Source organism: Thermobia domestica, chromosome 6, assembly GCF_964235325.1.
Source record: "Thermobia domestica chromosome 6, izTheDome1.hap1.1, whole genome shotgun sequence".
In the NCBI taxonomy this organism is placed as follows: domain Eukaryota; kingdom Metazoa; phylum Arthropoda; class Insecta; order Zygentoma; family Lepismatidae; genus Thermobia; species Thermobia domestica.
In genome coordinates this window covers 116,548,101-116,567,916 of record NC_137459.1, presented here as the reverse complement: position 1 = coordinate 116,567,916, position 19,816 = coordinate 116,548,101, and the positions used below count along the sequence as shown (strand labels likewise).

Genomic DNA, 19,816 nt, shown 5'->3' with positions numbered 1-19,816 from the left:
AAGTTTTACGTCTCACGATTATGTTGGCGAGGCTAAAGGAGACAGTGATGATGAGAAATTAATGAAATGGAGGAATGAAGAAAGTTGGACAACTCCGAGAAAACCCGCGCACATGGTGTTTGTCCACACAAAGCTTAGTTAGCGCGAGCTGGGGTCGAACCAAGGACACATCATACTCCGATTAGTGATAATTTCACAACCTTACTACAAGTGTCGACTCTTGAGTCAGTGGAGAGAAAGGCTTTGATGATAGGTTTCGGTGGGTTGTGGGTCATGGGTTGTTTTCGTTACCCACACCATCTCCGGTAAGAACTAGTTTACTATTACAAGATCCCTACTACTTGGGATTGAAATCGTTTATTAATAATAAAGGGATCCCTCTATGTAAACTTTTAAGAATATGTATTTCACAAAAAAAAAAAAAAGTTCGTCAAAATTTGAAACAAAACTTACCCCCAATTGTTCAAGTGGTACGCGGTTAATATGCCCAACCTTGAATAATTTTGCATTGGTGCAATTCAAATGTTCGATTTTACGTTTGACGGCAACCCGCCTCTGTAACGCAACCAATGCATGGACCGAGACCACGTGCATAACCACACAAATTGTACACATGTTCAAGAAACTGGCTGAGCTGCCCAGTCAGAAGGCATGGTGTTGTTGAACAGGGTCTTATGATAAAGTACAACACAGAGAAAACACATTGTGAGCAATTGTCTTTCACGAGTTCAAACTAGGACATCCTGCACATATGGCCACGATAAACATTAATAGTGTATTTGGGCCAGGAGTGGAACATGAACGCATCGTAAGTCATTAGTTTCTAAAATTTCATAAAGTGTTCGTGCAACTGCAGATGAGTTAGGCATACAACATATCACTGTCGTTCGGTGGCTCTGCACAATCGGTAAGGTGAAAAATTGATTAACGAGTGCCACATGAATTATCAGCCAATAATGATCCTCTTTTGAAGTTGTGAATTTCTGAAATGTATGGAATAATCAGGTTTTCTGCATCGAATTGTAAATTAAAAAAGCTACTCGTTCAGAAACATTCACAGAAACTTCGGACCGGGATTGATAACTTTGTACGTCCTTTACAAAATAAAATGGACATGATGTTCGGAACGCGCAACATAAGAAAATTTTATAGGGCAGGTGCGTTAAAATCCGTAACTAGTGGGTTAAAGGAAATTTAGGATGGAACTAGTAGTTCACGAATTTAGATGGGTAGAAAAGGGAGCAGTGAAGTCGGGAAATTTTACGTTATTTTATGGAGAAGGAAATAACCATCCAGAAACAAGGTTTTTCATTCACAATCTAATAATATCAGAAATTAAATGGGTTAAATTTGTTAATGGCATGCTTTCTTTTATTACTCTTAAGGGTCGGTGGTGTGATATTACGGTGCCTATTATACAATTACGCAAATCCTATTATATATATAGACAAACTGGTTCCTGATTGGATGGTTTACATATATACGTATAAAAGGGATTTTGTTTTTTGAAAATATGATACAAAACTTGACCGCCCATAACTCGGAAACACAAGTCTGCACGACATATATTACATGCTTTTGTAGTAGGTGAAGGTACCAAGTTTGATTCCGATTGGATGAGTTCAGCGTATGGGTTTTTGCTTTTGAAAATATGACACAAAATTCGACCTCCAAAATCTTGGGAACAGTATGCCTCCGCACCATAATACTTCATACGCTTACATAGATGGTCAAGATTTACTATCACGGCAAATTTGATCCTGGTCGGATCATTTACGTATATATAGGTTTTTTGTTTTTTCAAAATCACAAAAGTTGACTGCCCATAATTCGTGAGCCGTAAGACTACGAAGATTAATATTTCACATGCTTTTATACTAGATAAAATTCTTCTACAATCTCAAGTTTGATCCTGATCCGATGAGTCTGGTGTATGGGGTTACTTTTTTCGAAAATATGACAAAATTGGACCACCCATAACTCGGAAACCGTAAGCCTTTACAACATAGTATTTCACACACTTATACAGCAGCTCAGGATATACTACCATTCCAACTTTGATTTCGATCAGATAAGTTCGGCAGAACTCGTGCGATATATAGTGTCCTTAATTTTTCAGGGAAAATCAAATGGAGGACGATAATATAGATATTTTTGTGCATCAACTGCACAACAAAAGCCTGTTTCAGTGTTTTACAGCATTATCAACTCCCTGAAATGTTACGTCTAAGCTGGGTTGGATACGTCCAGGCCTTTGTGATACCAGTGAAAGTACCGGAACCGACCTAATGAAGTTATAGCAGTCAAGGAGAATTTCTTTTGCTGGTGACTGTACAGAATGTTAATATTATATGTAGCTATTACCAGAATTTAAAATCAAAATAGCGCAACATGAAAGCTACTAATAGTAGTAACTATGTTTATCTACTTATTGTTAAAAATTACAATAATTCTCCTACAGATGTCAAACAAAAGAAAAGGGGGGGGGTTATATCGTTCAAAACATTAAAATGTAAACGAAATGTTAAATTATTTACTACGTAACACTATTACTTAGACTGCTACTTCAGACTTGCTTCATTGGGCTTGTGTGTTTGAATATTCGGCTTACCTCAACAAATATGCAAAATGTATTAAAAAAAAAAAAAAAACCTAAGCAATGTCCCAAATTTTCCGTGATTCTCTGGTTAAAGTAACATTTTCTCTGACATTTTCAGGATTTCCAATCTAAGAACTCTGTGAATCCTACACATTGTCATATTGTGTGCAAACTGTGCACTTTTGTTACATATATGATTAAGAATATCATTCCATGATGTTTCATTTTTATTGTCTTCGAATACTAAATTTTGATATATTTTTCAGTATTCATTGTTGCACTATTGGCTCTGTGAAAATTCAATCAAATGATTTACGGTTTTAAAAGTATGAATTACTATATTTATAGTTTGGTTGTTAAGAGTTTGGCGTCCGTTTTCAGCAGCAAGGCTATATGAAACGCGGGCTTACAGCTCCAAACCACATTAGATTCCACTGGAGCGAAGAAGTGTACGCTATTGATTTCGCTACGAAAGAGGTCTTATTTACAATCTGTCATATGTATATTACAAACTAATATATATACAATACTTTTAAACAGTTACATGGAACTATTTTTCTAGCTAGAACACCTTTTAATCAACATTGTGGATTTTTTATGGCGCAGTTGAAATCCTTATTACAAGCTGAAGTTTTCTCCACCGCATTTTCTGAAGAAGAAAAAATTAAAACATCTTTCAATTATTTAACAAACACTTATATTATTAATTCCCAATTTCATTTAAATGAGAGTGTTCGCGTTCTGATGGAAACTAGAGTAGTTTAAACTCAGCACATAAGCGTGTTATATAGTGTTGCTTTCCCAATGTGTGAATGCTTTGAAATTTTGGAAAGTTCGAGTATCAATGAGATTTGTAACTGCCGTCGACTATATAGTTGTTCTGAAGGGAGTATCCTTTAGCAAATCATTGTGGGTAAGTGGTTAGCGCACGCGCGTGAGCGATGCGGGTTCGATTCCCAGCGGGAGCTCATGTGGTTCGGATTCCACGTTAATCAGTAGGTCCACGTCTCATATAGCCTCGCTGCTGAAATGGACGCTAAACTAAAAATCAATCAAAAAATCATCCTCTAGCAATTTTACTCGTTAATAACTTGTGAAAAATTAACCTTTACAGCACAGTGTTTGTCAAAAAAAAAAGAAAGAAAGAAAGAAAAAAAGAAAGAAAAAAGAAAGAAAGAAAGAAAAACGACTTATCTACCTTGCAGCACAAAAATGTACAAGAAATAACAATAATTCTACAGTAGAAGGGAAAACAATCATTTGGGATAATCTAAACATATAGGTTAATTACGTAAATATCACTAAAATGTATCGATTCCATGTGAACACCGCATTCGAAATCCCATCCTATTTAACAAAATTTGCATGATGTTTTGATGAGAAACTGGTTTGCATTACCAGCTCATTTTTTTTTTTTTTTTGACATGATGCCTTGTATTGGTAACGCAAGGTAATACGACACTACAGTTGTTCCAATATAAGTTTTTTTTTTCTTTTAACTAATATAGTCAACTGCAATTCCCCTCCATCACTATATGGACTCTGTAAGTGGTTGGTTATGCTTCGCTACTATGGTTGTTGGGGAACTGTCAGTAGTAAAGGAATTTCTCACCAGTATATGAAGACTGTTTTCCATTGATTAACTAAATATTAGCCTTGAACTCTTTGATAGAGGCCAAAGTCCTTTACTCATTTATCAAGTTTGTTTTTCATACTATCACAGTCATCCTTCCCGCCCAATTGCCTCTACAAGAATTATAGACTTCAGACGTCGAACACGTGACATCTGTATCACGCCGAGTTTGTCACACTGTGATGCATTCTTCTGATAATCTAATTACACTCTGAGACATCTATTCATTAACAATTATTTAAGTCCATGATGATGAAGTTGGTATGTGGTGCGTTCTCAACGATTTTTGAAAGGATATAGATCATTGAGAAAATAATAATAAAAACACGACACGATATATTAGAACATGGAAAAGTCAATCTTTTATATATATAAACTTAATATAAAATACTTTAAGTGTGATTATGCGTACGGCTATTCTCCTCACTTTTCACCAACTTATGAACAATCAAAATATTGGGTTATTTTAGTTTAAGCAAAAAAAAAAAAAAAAATCTTCGCAGAGCAGGAATTATTAAAAAAAAACATTATTTATCTTTAAAATAATTGGATGTTTCTTTCTTTCTTTTTTTGTGTAAATAACGTACTCACACGAGATCAAACACTGGAAATCTCAAATATAATGACAAAGCCTGTCACTTTGTACACAGTCATACCCAAGATTATTATATACGATGATATATTTCGTTCATTAACATAAACAAACATCACGCTATCATCACACAAGGGTTTCATTTGGTAAGAGCAGGAGGGGGCAATTCTCCTCCCTGGGCTTGAAAAATACTTATGTTTTAATCAATTGCATAGCAATACACCGACCAAAAGAAGTCAAATTCTTATGAGAAAAGAATTTTTCCCCACCTCCCCTATAGCAAAATCTGAAATGATGCAACCGTCCTCAAGAACAACTACAGATACGAATGAGAACTCAATGGAAAATATGGAAACGTGCAGCTCAACATCATATTTATTTATCTGCTTTCGTATATTCGTTGCCATTTTGCAAGCATATAATGACATAAAATGACATTATGGATTCACCGACAAAAATGAAATATGTATTTTTACATTAATGATTATCATAAGCTATGAATTTCAAAGTGAAACAGAAATCTGTTGCTTTCTACGCTTCATAGTTTTTTTTACAGACATTTTGTCGAAAAATATTATCAGGTTAAAAATGCTACATTTTATCCAATTACAGAATAAAAGACGAACGCGCCACTACTTAGAACGGAGAGGAATGATTATACTCACACGGCTATTGAAGCAACCAATTGGATGTCGCTAAGCCCATCCACTGGAAGCCGCGGATCCTAGCAACAACTCCATCCCTCGTACACACCACAAGTGTTCATTGAGAACTGAACGTTCCATGAAGACAGCACATTCCGGGGCCCAAGAAGACTTGTCAGCCATGACAAAAGACGACGACCAACAATAGACCTGTTCACTGGAACTTACGCATCAAATATACTGCGACAAATTGTTATCTTCAGATACGGGAAAAGAAAGAAATAATAATTGCATGAACGCAAGGAATCTTCCTTCCTTTTCCCTACCCGCTGAACACAATTCTTTTAAAGAACTACCTTTCCCTTCTTTATCACAATTTCATATTTTTCTTATCACGTGTTGATCAGTGTACGAACTTTTTAAAAGACTTAATGCTTCTGCTGAGTTATATTCTTTAGATATCATGGTTTAATTTGAACACAACTTTTAAGTATAATCGAAATTCGAAATTTCAAAATATTGCAAATTATAGACAATCTGAGATACAGGAATGAAAATTTTACCCAACTCACTCACTAGAACAAATCGCACAGTCGTACACATAGTAATATTTGAGTTAGTGACACTACCACTATTACAGATAGTAGTGTGATACTATTCCTCCTCCTCCTCCTCCTCCTACTACTACTACTACGAATTAACAACAGATAATTAAATACTATTATCCATTGTATAAATAAATTGAAATTTATACAATTACAACTGTAACTCTTTAAAAGAAATCGGTCAGTTTTCGTTACTTTTGTTCTGGTATAACATCTCTGGTACTACAAAAAGACTGTGATAGCAACGATGCCTTATAATATTGTTCTTTCTTCCAGTTCGTAATCTACCCCTTCAACTGCTTCGATTTTACTAGTAAGGATACATTAATGGAAACCGGATAACGTGCTTTTAATTAAACTACTTACCTATTATTCTCCAGAACAATATTTCTGGAAAATTCTGCTTATAGTTGAACGCTTGACATACGCAGAATGAAACAATCTTCGACATAACGAAAAACTGAACAACAGAACGTTAATTTTAAATGGGGAGGGAAAACAGAGTTACAACATACTCTTTCCGCCGGAATGCAAAAATTACTTCAAAATACACTATATTTCCGTCTAACCAAAGCCCGATTAACCGACTTTCCGGATTAACCGAGTTGTTAAAGAATCATTTACTCGTGCACAACTTTTTTTTAAAAACACTAACAGCAGTATAGTATTTGTTTTGGCCTAACAGTTATCAGAGTAAGCTCATTTTTACGATGTGTTGGTGCACTCCCCCATCCCAGTCTATTTTTAGCACACGTTACTGTAAAGATCAAGAGAAACCTGCCAGTTCAAATTTGTGTACAAATATACAGCACTATGTATATATGTAAAAAAAAAAAAAAAAAAAAAGTAACCAAATTTTTGTTCAACCGAAGCACTACCGGTCCCACTAAACTCGGTTAAATGAGTATCTAGTGTATTTAAAATTAGTCACAGACATTCGACTAATCGAGGTTAACTGTATTTGTAAGTATTCGCTAATAAACTGTAACAATGGTAATTCTTTACGTACACATAAGTGGTATAAAACTCTGTAAATCTCAATTTAGGTATCATTTGAGTGTACCTTATATCGGAATATTGGAATTTTACATTTTTCGAAATGTAACCAATATGTGTTTCTTCCAACATCACAAATTATTTCAAATAAAAATTAAAGTGTGTAATACAAACAAGTACGACAGCAATCCGTTGAGTTTCAAATTACAATGGATAAAATTAGATCTATCTACGACACTTGATAGTACTTTACAATACAATGAACATGTGAAGATGCAAAGCCCTCCTATACACTGAAATCCCAGATTCACGCCAGTATATATACACACACATTTCGCAGATCACATCGCCTGCATGATATTTCCTTTTAAACATTTCTCGACAAATGCATTAACACTTCTTACATGCTTTGACTCTCTTCCGTTAAATAAAATGAAGCAGTAGCAGACTAAATGGGGGAGGGGGAATAAAATGCTTAGTAAGGAGTATTGCACTATACACAGCCGAAACATGGTCGATATGAAAGCTATGAAGAACGACTCGAGGTTTACAAAATGAGAGTGTAGAGAAGGATGGAGAAATTTAGGTGGGTCAAACAGAAAACTAAGGATACAGTGCTAGGAACAGCCGAGAAGAGAACAATACTAGATGCAATCAAAAATTGGATGAGAAACTATTTGTGATATTATGCGAGACTGAATTATACCCTGAAGGATGAAATAGATAGCAAGATGGAAGGAAAAAGAGGGAAAGAAATCTGCAAATAATGAATCGTATTAAAGCACAAAACTGCTATGTCAAGACGAAGAACTTAGTTGAGGACTGCTGTATGTCGAAGTTTCTCAGTGTGTAAAAAGTGACAAGCCAGTGGTGACAGAATACATACGATAATTATTATCTCTGACGATTAAAAAGAACACTACAGCTCCCTAATACAAAATTCCTCCCTCGGCGCGAATTCACGGTTTTGAACCCTGATAGTATTACATGAACGACTAGGAATGACCAAACTATCGGGTTAGCATGTATTCTATCGTAAATGTTTGAATAATTGGAAGTATTGGGATAACTATCCAGATACGGCCATCTCTAGAACAGACCAGATTTGTGTTGTTAGGTCTTCTCGAGATATTCCACTTCAACATGTTTCTCATTATAACAACATACATTTTCAATTATCACTGGATCCTTTACAAACTAGCGTGCATAACTGCTGATGTAAGTACATAATTTCTAATGAGTTTATGAGCAAATATTTTCTACCTTATGCTTGAATAGTGTTGCTATTTTTTTTTAGAAGTAGGTTTCAGCACGCACACTTCGTTTAATACAATTTTACAGTAATTACAACGTATACGCTTGTATTCTCATTCAAATTAATCTACTGGTCTCTTACACACATTACATTCAGTTAGAAGTGCTCAAATACGTTTAATTTATGTGAACAATTGAAGGAAAGCACTGCTAATTTAGTCTTTGGTGTTATTCTGCCACGAGAATAACAGCTATTACACGATAAAATGTGATACTGTAGAAAATAATAAATAACATTAAGTGGCTATAATAGAAAATTTTATCTAGGTCTGTTTGAAAACAAACAGAAGTCGCGTATCTGAAATTACGACCAGCATTCACATTTCTTGGAAAACTGGCTTTGATTAAAATAATTTTGTCATTCTATCAAGTTAAAGAAAAAATGTGCAAGTAAGTGTCCAAAGAGTATAGGTATGAGCTATCAATTTGAATTAATGGTTTAATTTCGCGTTTGTAACAAACCTAAAGTAGCTATTATAAAATCCCGAAGTTCAGACAAAATCTCTTACAGTTAATTCATTAGTCCAGTGGTTCGCAATCCTTCTTGACTAATGATACACTTTATTGAGCGTCCACACTACGACATACTTGCTCCAGTTCTTTTTATTACTAATATAAATTATAATAGTCTATAACATAGTGACTCTATGTAGTACTTAACACTATAGTAGAGACGTTGACAAGTACAAATTGATTTAACTAATTTATCTATTAAAATGCTACAATAGCAATTAAAAACGCCTGAGCTCCAACCTATAAATTTGGCTTTCAAATCTTTCATTTACGGTTATGTGAAATTTCACGTTTAACAATGACAAACATTTTAAGTGTGTGTACTTTAAATAAATCATTTAAGTAGATCTTTTTGATAAAGTTTACGTTTTAAAATTATTGTTCAAAGCCTTTCTATTTTAATAAGCCTTCTCCAAAATCAATGCAAATGAATTGTCCTGCCATTTTTGGAGTTCTTTTACACTATACTAGCTGAACCTGCGCTCTTTACACAGCGCATCATTCACTGTATGAGCATGAATTTCCTTGTTATTCTTCACATCTGTCTGTACATGTCTCTTTGCAGTCACAAGTGAAAGAAGTCTTGGTAAAAATCGGCAAGAGATACCGTAAAGGGGAGATCTTTTTAGTTTACTTTTTCAATATCTCGTACCGTTTGCAAGATTTGAGCCTACTTCCGGTTGCAGTTTTTAATTCATGTATGATCTGTGTTTTCTTTCTTCTTGCATGTAGTATGTATAAGCAAATACATAAACTAAGTAACTCTATGGCCTATGGAATCCGGAGGTTCAATGCCGCGTTCACAAAAGCTCTCCACTGACTTCTATCCTTAGCCAATTGGATCCAGTTTCTACTTCGTATTCTTATTTCTCCTAAATCCATCTTAATATTGTCCTCCCATCTGCGCCTACGTCTTCCCAATGGTCGTTTTCCGGCTGGTCTGCCAGTTAAGATTTTGAAAGCGTTCCTACTTTCTTCCATCCTGGCTACATGACCTGTCCACCTGAGCTTCCTAGATTTGATGACCCTCACAATGTTCGGTAAACCGTATAAATTATGTAGTCCCTCGTTATGAAGATTACGCCATTCCCTATTCCCGTTTCTCTTGGGTCCGAATATTCGTCTCAGGATCTTGTTCTCAAATACTTTCAATCTATGTTCTTCGTTCCGCGTAAGAGACCATATTTCGCAACCATACAGAACAAAAGGCATAATTATCGTTTTATACTTTTTAAAATAAGCTAATACATTATACATACAATCAATTATAATGTCAGTGGTATATGGTGTTCATTAGCAAAACACTCCAAACAATAAAGATTCAGCTTAAACTGGAGAAATGGTTATCCTTCGTTTTTCATTATAATTTAGCCATGAAACAAACACCTGAGAGATATGCAGCCCCTATATACAATTATATGGTGTTGGAATGTATAATAGGTACAATATGATGCTTTAGTTTTTTTTTTTTTTTTATTTCAACACTTCCAGTGTACCCGTAAAAATGTAATAAATAAATAATGACCATGTTTCTTTTAAAGATTCAATTAGAACTGGACAATCTGCGCAAAATTTGCAATCGATCGGTGAAAACGTCATCTTTCTAGACCCTGTAGTTTCCGAGATCTCACTGTCGAAAGGATTTGCCACAAACATATAAACGTCCACAAACGTATAGTTTAAAAAACTCCAGAGATGGCAGCACAATTCATTTGTATCTATTTCGGAAAAGGCTTATTAAAATGCAAAGGCTTTGAACAATAATTTAAAAGGACAAACTTTGTGAACAGATCTCTTTAAGTAATTTATTTAAAGTACACATACTTAAAATGTTTGTCTCTGGTAAACGTGAAATCACACACAACCGTAAGTGAAAGATTTGAAAGACAAAGTTATAGGTTGGAGCTCAGGCGCTTTTAATTGCTCTTGTAGCATTTTAAGCATCATATCCTACACATTATACATTCCAACACCACACTGTGGTATAGAGGGGTTGCATGCCTCTCAGGCGTTTGCTTCATGGCCAAATGATAATGAAAAACGAAGGACAACCATTTCTTTAGTGTAAGATGAATCTTTATTTTTGGAGTGTTTTGCCCAGTGAACACCATATAACTACCATTATAATTAATTGTGTATGTAATGTATTTGATTATTACATACTGCATGCAAGAAGAAAGAAAACACTGGTCATGCATGAATTAGAAATTCCAACCGGAAGTAGGCTCAAATCTTGCAAACAGTCTGATATTGAAAAAATAATCGAAAAAAGTCTCCCCTTTTGCCGATTTTTATCAAGACGTCTTTCACTTGTGTCTGTAAAGGGACATGCACAGATGTTATGAGGAATGACAAGATGATTCATATTCATATGTGAGTGATGCGCTGTGTAGAGAGCGCAGGTTCAGCTAGTTCATTTTATTTTTTTAATTGATTTTAACTCATTATTAAATTATTCATTATTTTTAAATTCTAAAGTTTCACGACAGATTCTATCGGACTGCGCGACACACCAGTTGAGAACAACTGCATTAGTTTACTATCGTAAAAATAAACAGCGATTCTACAAAGAATTCTTCGCAGAGCTTTTGCTTTTTGTCCCTGTTAAGAAATATACCAGAAAAATTCACTTAGTCGCTCAAATTTTCTGTACATCTCAAAAACCGTACGCTGATGAAAGACCATAGAGGCGCAAAAGGCTCCAGCCTGACCGGCAGACTCTTTCTCCAAGATCAATAACTTCAACTTTGCCAGCTTAACTTGACATTACGTGACTTAAGAGCAAAACAATAATAAAGCTCACAATACCGTTAGTAATTCGTATATATACAAATAGATTGCAAACAAAAAGTACTAAAAATTGTTTTCTGTACAACATTACACATTTTGTCTGTTTTACTATCCTTACAGTTTGATTTCTTGCATCTCTCTTCCCTGGGAAGTAGAGCTCAGATTGCTATGTAATATACGTAGTTTTCTTTATATGTGCAGGGAATTAACAAATGTTGACGAATTATGTCAGTAGGGATGTCATAGTCAAGTATTATATTACACATTCTACTCAATAATACATATCCTTAAGATATAAAATATCATTATTTACATTAAACGATCATTTGATTTTTTGGCTTACATGTTAGTGTGATAGTTGGAAAGTAAAATTTAAACAGTGTCTTCTCCCTTTTCTCTCCCCATATTCAGCTCCCGATCTCCTGACAATATGCTAACTTAAAAATGCAATTTGCCTTCATTGTGCGTATATATACCAGTTCTTTGATTTGCCGCATCGTAACAATTACATCAGCAGTTGACGGTGTTATAGTTTCCAGCTCGCAACAGGGAGCGGCAATCAACACGTACCGAACGAAAAGAAGCAACAATAGAACGCTGCAAGTTACTAAGCTGAGCGGTACTTATCTGTCATCCCTACTTCGTTCTTGTCAGTGTTTCTATTTTTGCAGCCGGCGATAACAAATCCTGATTGAAGCATTGTTGACCATTTGGTATATATAATTCCTCGACTTTTCATTTTAACCATTGGAGTATTAAGAAGAGCTTGACTCAAGGTGACCAGACGTCCCGTTTTAGCCGGGACAGTCCCTTTTTTTCAACCGTTGTCCCGTTTTTTTCTGATTCTCGAACGGGACGCCTAAATGCCCCGTTTTAAGTAAAAATGACCTAGGTGTCCCGTAATTATTATTCAAAATATAAATCGTCAATGGAAATTCTACTCTCTTCCGTACCAACACTCGTTGCCAAGGTTCAGCCGTGTCTAGAACTTCTGAATTTTCAAATGGGAATTGAGTGTTCGTGGTTCAAGTGGGAATTCTGAGTGTTCAACTAGTTAGAAGAATTGGTTAGAACTTGCAATCGGGAACCATTATTTGTTGTGTGGTACACGTAAAGTTAGAAACGGTGTGTTATAACTCTTACTTGTGTATTTTGTAAAATCAGAACACTGCTGAGTCCCAAAATGCAATCGGGAAGTCAGATACCCCCCCCCCTTCCCGTAGTCGATTCGTATGCGTCCCGTTTTCGTAAGTGAAAATTCTGGTTACCTTGGCTTGACTCACAGTATTTAATCGTGTTTCAACTGTGCAAAGCCGGAAGAGCCTCACTTGCCTATTCGTTATCTAAGAAGTTGCAATCTTGGATAGCAGTCGATGATGCATTTACCATTGATGGCAGATTGTTTCTTCTGTCGGGTGTGTAGTAAAAAAAGGTAGGTGAACTATGCAGTTTCAGTTAGAACAGCATATTCGCACTTAATGTAAAAAACAATTACAAAGTGAAAAGAGGCAAGTCCTACTGGCCCAGATGCAAGAAGACTCTTCATTAAATGTTTTTTACAAGAAAATTTGCGAAGCAATTATTGCAACCAACATTGCTTGGAACAACATTTAAGTACCGAAGTTCCGGGATTTCCTGAAAATTACTCTGATCCTAAAAGTCCTGACGAGTCAACCCTTCGAAAGGGATATTTTCCAGTTTCCTACAAGAAGCTCTAGAATCAATTAGGGCAGAAGTAGGTAGTTTCCATGTATGGATTTCAGTCCACGAGACCACTGATTCTTTGGGACGGTATGTAACTAATTTCATAGTTTGAAAGCTATCTGCTGATTCTACATCACATCTCAATGCATGCAAAGTTCTGAAGTGTACAAATTATTCCACTATAGGACGATTTGGTAATGGCGTACAAGAAGAAAGAGTTGTTTCTATGTACACAAACAGTGCATTATACATATTAGAAGCTGGTATGGTACTAAAGTGTTTTATCCTAACTCGATCCACCTCGTTTACATGACATGTTCTCTGTTGCTGAGGAGGTGAGAGCCAGGATTCCGGAGGTTAATCAACTTATTTCTTCCACGAAAAATGGCATTTTTGAAGGCACCACATCGTGCGCAAGTTTACAAGAAACAATTGCTACGTACCACTTCCTCAGGAACCTGTTATTACTAGTTAGGACACTTGGATATGGACAAGTCGGTTTCACGAACATTCTGAAGAAATCAAATCATTACTAGACTCATTTTCAGCGAACTCAACTGTATCGATACGCACTGCTTAAAATCTCTTCAAGGACCCCACACTTGCTTGCGATATGGAATACATAGACATCAATTTTGTTGGATTGCTACAAGCATCAACAAACTTGAAACTGTTGTGTTTCTTTCCCTGGAAGCCATGAATGTATATAAGGATGCAGGAAAGAAACTGACTGCTGTCGGAAAATATGTGAGAGACGGTTCGAAGAAAATTTGACGCAGTGACTGAAAGTTACCTAGGTTACAACAGCTTATTGACAGTGAATCGCATTCCCAATGGAGAAACAGTTAACCTTCCTAATGATATTTCTCCGAACCACATTCACCTCCTGAAATATGAACCTCCTGAAATACAACCTATATGAATCTTGGTCCACAATGAGGTCCAGCCGACGGAAAACAATGTCTATTTCCTCAGGAAGCAGTGAGTGTTGAATGTTGTGTAAACAATTTTTATTATTCATGAAGTCTCTCTAGTCATTCATACTTTTCTCCACGCCTCTATGCTTTTCTCTTTAGTCATTCATAAGTATATTTTTAAAAGATAATTTTCTTGACGACAGAATTATTTTTCTTTTATCACACACTGCTGGATATGGAGCTCCGTAGCCCACAACATCCATGCGTTCTACTGTTAACTCTACACCATTGTTGATTATGGCTCCAATGACGCGAGACCATCGTCACTGTGGAGCAATAGTATGTTACACTGATCCGATGAATCACGATACCTCCCGCGTCCGTCAATGGCCGGATCACAACCCGTTGTCTTCCAGGAGATAAGCTGCTCGACATACTCACAACAGGACGAAGTCGGGGCATCACCGGAACCATTATGCTATAGGGAACCTTTGCATTGTCATCCATTGGCCTGGTGTTTGTTAGGCATGGCACCATGACTGCTCAGACTGTTTGACGATTATTGAAGATAATTTGCACTCATTCATGTTGGAGTGAATTCAATCGGATTTTTCACGAATGAAAAACATAGATGTGACATAATCCTAAGTACGAGCAATCATGACTTTTTACATTTCCTTCAGTAGTTCCTAGTCTCAAAGAGATACTGCTAGAATGGTAGGTGCCAGTGACAGAATGGGTCATGATTTTGTTTATGTCATCCAGGTCTGGGTCTCGCTTCTCAGGCTCGGTGACCTGGACAAACCAGAGAGTCAAACAAACCCAGTATCCCGGACTGAACCGGCCAAAACATCAGCTCTGCAGAATTACTGCACAATTTTCTAGTTACCATAGAACTTTGATTAATGACGTTCACTGCTTGAGCTAGGGCATATGTTTTGTTCTTGGTACTGTTTTGAATATCTCAAAATAATTTCATGTTTATTCGACTTCCCATACGCGGTTCTTGAACACAGTCTATACAAAAAGAATTAACATAACACTGTTTGGGCTCAGCAGTATCTTTAAACTCTATCGATCCTTCATAAGAGAAACATGCAGCTTAGCCTTCCTGTGATTCTGACGCGTTGGTGTTCTGATAAATTTTATAGTTTATCTTTCGATGCAATGTTTGACACACAGAGATACAAACAACAAGTCAGAAAGAAAATTATATTTAGGAAAAAGTCAGTGAGAGATGAGGCAATCATGTTCGTTAGAATTGCATTAATAGCCCTATGTGTATGACGACTTTTCGCTTTTAAGTCATCGGTCCGTCCGGGTCACCACGTCGTGAATCTGACCAAATAGGTCTTCCGGGTCACGGGTCACAAAGTTCGTGACCCATTGCATTACTGGTACATACCTGTAGCAAGGACCATGCCACTTTCACTACCAATTAGACCAACTAAAAAGCGATTCCTTAAAAGTTTGTCGCCGTTATCCTCAATAGGTAAATAGTCACAAAATATTAGATAATTGTTCTTTTCGCAATAAGTACAATACTATGACAAGACTTTGCAATATGTAAATTGAGATCTACAGTGTATCAAGTATGAATTCTTCAGCCAACAAGCCCATAGAATGACTCAATGAGATTATGCATAATTATATGCCTTGAATCTCAAACAGCATGTACAACTGCATTAATAGTTGCTCATTATCCTCAAGTAAAAACATTTCCAGTAAGGAAGGCATTTTTAAGTGATTAACTTGCAGCACGCAAGTCATATTTAACAAAGAAATACGGTCTTCCTTGGACATTGCTGTATTAAAAGTGTTAAAGACTTGTTTGTGGCAATTCTATTAACTCTGGATTATCTTGCCTGTGCAGCATTTGGGAATCAAGATCTCTCGTTGTAACAGAATTCTGAAAAGAACATGGTAGAATAATACAAAATTTTCATACTCAGTTTCTCTTAATGATTCCATGAATGGTTTAACATTCACTTCTATTTTTCATCATCTCAACCCTCACAGCATAGTAATCAATCAAGGTGCGTAAGGAACACTTTACTACAAATTGGGGTGGTTTTCATGTCGTATTTTACTTGCAGATGATACTAAAGATAATCTACTAGAGGATTACTAAAGAGAGACTTTCAAAGTTTGTAAGTCACATTTTAAAAAACTTATTATCTCATATATTGTAAATGTTCCTAACATATCCTGAATGAATAATAAATTTGTGCACAGCTTTTTTGTAAATCAATGAGGAAGCAAATTTTAACCTAAGGCATAATGGCGTGTAGTCCAAATCATCATTGGTAAACTATTATAACCAAAATACATTGACATGGCAGTTTGTCGCTCGCATAGAGTAAGACAAAAGTTAAATAAAACCTTTCGGTTCAACTCTTACGGCTCTATCCTGTAAGTTCCAACCAGTACGTGATTTGTAATTTCATCAGAGAAGGGATTTTAGTGGGTTTACTGTCTTAATATTATAGGTGTTTGTCATTGTTCCCTAGGAAACATATTTAGTAGAAAGTATTTTACATCTCAAATGCAATACCCTCTTCATTACACTTGCATGCTTATGATCACATAATTGTTTAAAACTGATTATTTTAAATAGCGAATACATCAAGACCATTCTTAAGTAAATTATAAAACCAAACTACAAGAAAATTAGGATTTTAAAGCACACAAATTTGTTAAACAGATGAGATGAATGACACTGTTTTTGAACTTTATGGTTTACCATTGATTTATTAAGCACACTCTCGCGCTTAGATTTAATGCATGTTGTTGCAGATTTTCTTCCAACGAAGCAATGCACTGAAGATTTATTTGTTAAAAAAAAAAAAAAAAGTTCCAATGTGCTGGAACTTTTCAATAATTTGAAGTTAGATTCATGATACTGATTTTTTATTGATTAAAAGTGAGATGAAAACTGAAGAATTTGGGTTTATGGCCAAGAGAAACTAAAAAAGAAATATATGATAACGGATATCACCTTGATACTGAATTAAGTTCAATGAGTGGATTTGTCTTTAAAGTGGAAATACGGGATAATTAGGGATGGTGAATTGAACAAGTCATACTCTGGATTAGACAATGGAAACTTAATCCCACTTACAGCCCTTTAAATCCCATCCTGGTTCCTATCTAAAAACACGTTAAGAATACCGGATCTAAACGCGTGCTGATTATTGAGCTACTCGCGAACAATCATGGTCATCAAGAGAAAAAAAATATCAATCTGAGAGTATACACCCCAAAGGGGAGAAAACTATGTGGCCTTCTCATGGAGAAACGTAATGCATAATTCCATGGAAAGAAACTTCCACACAAATAAAATCTGTTAGTATTATGTAAGGAAATATACCAACAAAAAGTTTAATAATCTCAACGTCACCTAAAATCACATCCTCTTCAGCAATTTGACATATACGAAATTATGACCGCAAATATAACTCATTGATCCAGGATACGATCAAGGAAGGGACTAAATCATAGTTTGCCGCTTTATCCAGTGTAAAGCAGGATTGAAGCCCATTTTATCCAGTGTATACCTTAGCGTCAAGAAGGGACTATAGCCCCCCTTGGATCCGCGCCTATATACATACGAGAACCTCGGGGGGAACATAATGGTATGTCACATTTTCAAATTTCCAGTAAACTGGAAAAGAACGTTCAACATTCCCACGCAATGCAATAACACATACCACTACCACCTGGCAGTACATTTCCGAAATTAAACTACTTACATACTGTTCTATGGTACAATCCCAACCCATTCCACCTAACACCTCAATTTCACCGGAAGTGGCGCTTACCATTATGTTCGGCCGAGCTACTAATACACACATGGCAAAGAATACTCAAAAGATAAGTTGATACATTTGGGATCAAAATACAATTCATGAATAACGATAACTTTCGCTACGTTTGGTTAACTCGAGTAATTAAAGATTCTCACTTCTGAAAACTGAACATTTTAACAACTACTTTACCTTGACTTTTAGTTTAGATTTCCGAACTATTCTATGCATAAGTGTTGGAAATCTTATATTACGGCCTTGTTCGTCCGTCTGTCGACAAAAATGAAATAAAATGAAATGAATTTTACGTTCCACAGTTACGCTGGCTAGGCTAAAGGAGACGGTGATGATGATAAAGGTATCAAGAAAGTGGGAGGAAACGGGTGAACCCAGAGGAAACTCAGGCACACGGTGTTTGTCAACCACAAAGTTTATTTGGCGGGAGCTGGAATCGAACCAGGGACCCCACGCACTAGAGGTGAACGCATTAGCACTGCGTCTGTCGACAAGTATCACAGCAAAAAGGTCGAGATCCGTTTCCTGCGATCGATTCAGCATCCTAAGAATAGGTTCTTTCCCTTTTGGTAATTTTCTAATTAAACAGGAAGTGGTTCAAATTAGTAATTTCCGTTACCAACGTCTATCGCCATAGAGCGAATACAGTAACAGATAGCAGCAAGCGAGTTTTTGTAAACGATTCGTCGTCTCAAAGCAACCCACCATGCCAACTTCGAACACTCGACCAAAACCAGAAGTAGTTTAAATTTAATATTACCTCCGGTTTCAATACTGATTTCGACAGAGCAAAAACGGTAAGAGGTATCGAGATGCGGTTTTCTGCAATCGATTCTTTGTTCTAAGAATGGGATTCATCCATCTTCTTCGTAAATCGTCTATTCAAGCCGGAAGTGATTCAAATTAGCCATTTCCTGTCTCAAAACTTATCGTCATACAACAAAAAAGGAAACAGATGACGACAAACTGTCTCCTGCAATCGATTCAATGTCCCAAAAGAGCGTATCACCACCCCACCACCAAAACCGTAAGTGGCTGACATTTACTACTACTTCCGGTTTCAATACTGATTCTCATATAACAAAAACGGGAAGAGATATAAGAGAAGCAGTTTTTACAATTGATCCAGCGACCCAAGAACGGGTTCCATCTCTCCCATTAACCCTCTATTCAAACCGGCAGAATGAAATTTACTACCACTTCAAATATCAATATTGATTTTCATAGAGCAAAAGCGGTACGAGATATCGAGATGTAGTTCTTCTTTTTTTTTGTAATTGGGTCAACGTTCCAAGAATAGCTTCTATCTTCTTCACAACCTTCTTTTCAAATCGGAAGGGGGTTCAAATTAACCATTTCCGGTTTCAGTATGTATTTCCAAAGAACAGGAATTGTTTTAGATAGCGACAAGTGGTGTTATGCAAACGATTCAGGGTCTCAAGAGAACATATCACAACCCGCAACACACTACCAAAACCGGAAATGGTTGAAATTTACTACTACCTCTGGTTTCAATATTGATTTTCTATAGAGCAATAACGGTAAGAAATATCGAGATTTTTTTTTTTTTTTTTTTACAATCGATTCAGCTTCCCAAGAGTAGGTTCTCTCTCCTCCCTTAACCATTTATTCAAACTGGAAGTAGTTCAATTTAAGGATTTCAAGTTTTAACATTTATCGCCATAGAA

General features: G+C 36.1%; 1 protein-coding gene across 3 annotated transcripts in view; it reads right to left on the bottom strand.

Moving 5' to 3' along the window:
- LOC145688161 (uncharacterized) overlaps positions 1-19,816 on the bottom strand; it is a 351,061-nt gene that overhangs the window by 160,118 nt on the left and 171,127 nt on the right. Inside the window, exon 1 of one of the 3 annotated variants that reach the window (XM_081761988.1) lies at positions 5,490-5,589. The exons of the other annotated variants lie outside the window; for them this stretch is intronic. The gene's annotated coding sequence lies outside the window, so the exon portion shown is untranslated. Of the gene's footprint in view, positions 1-5,489; positions 5,590-19,816 lie in introns of those variants that run through there. 3 annotated transcript variants of the gene reach the window in all.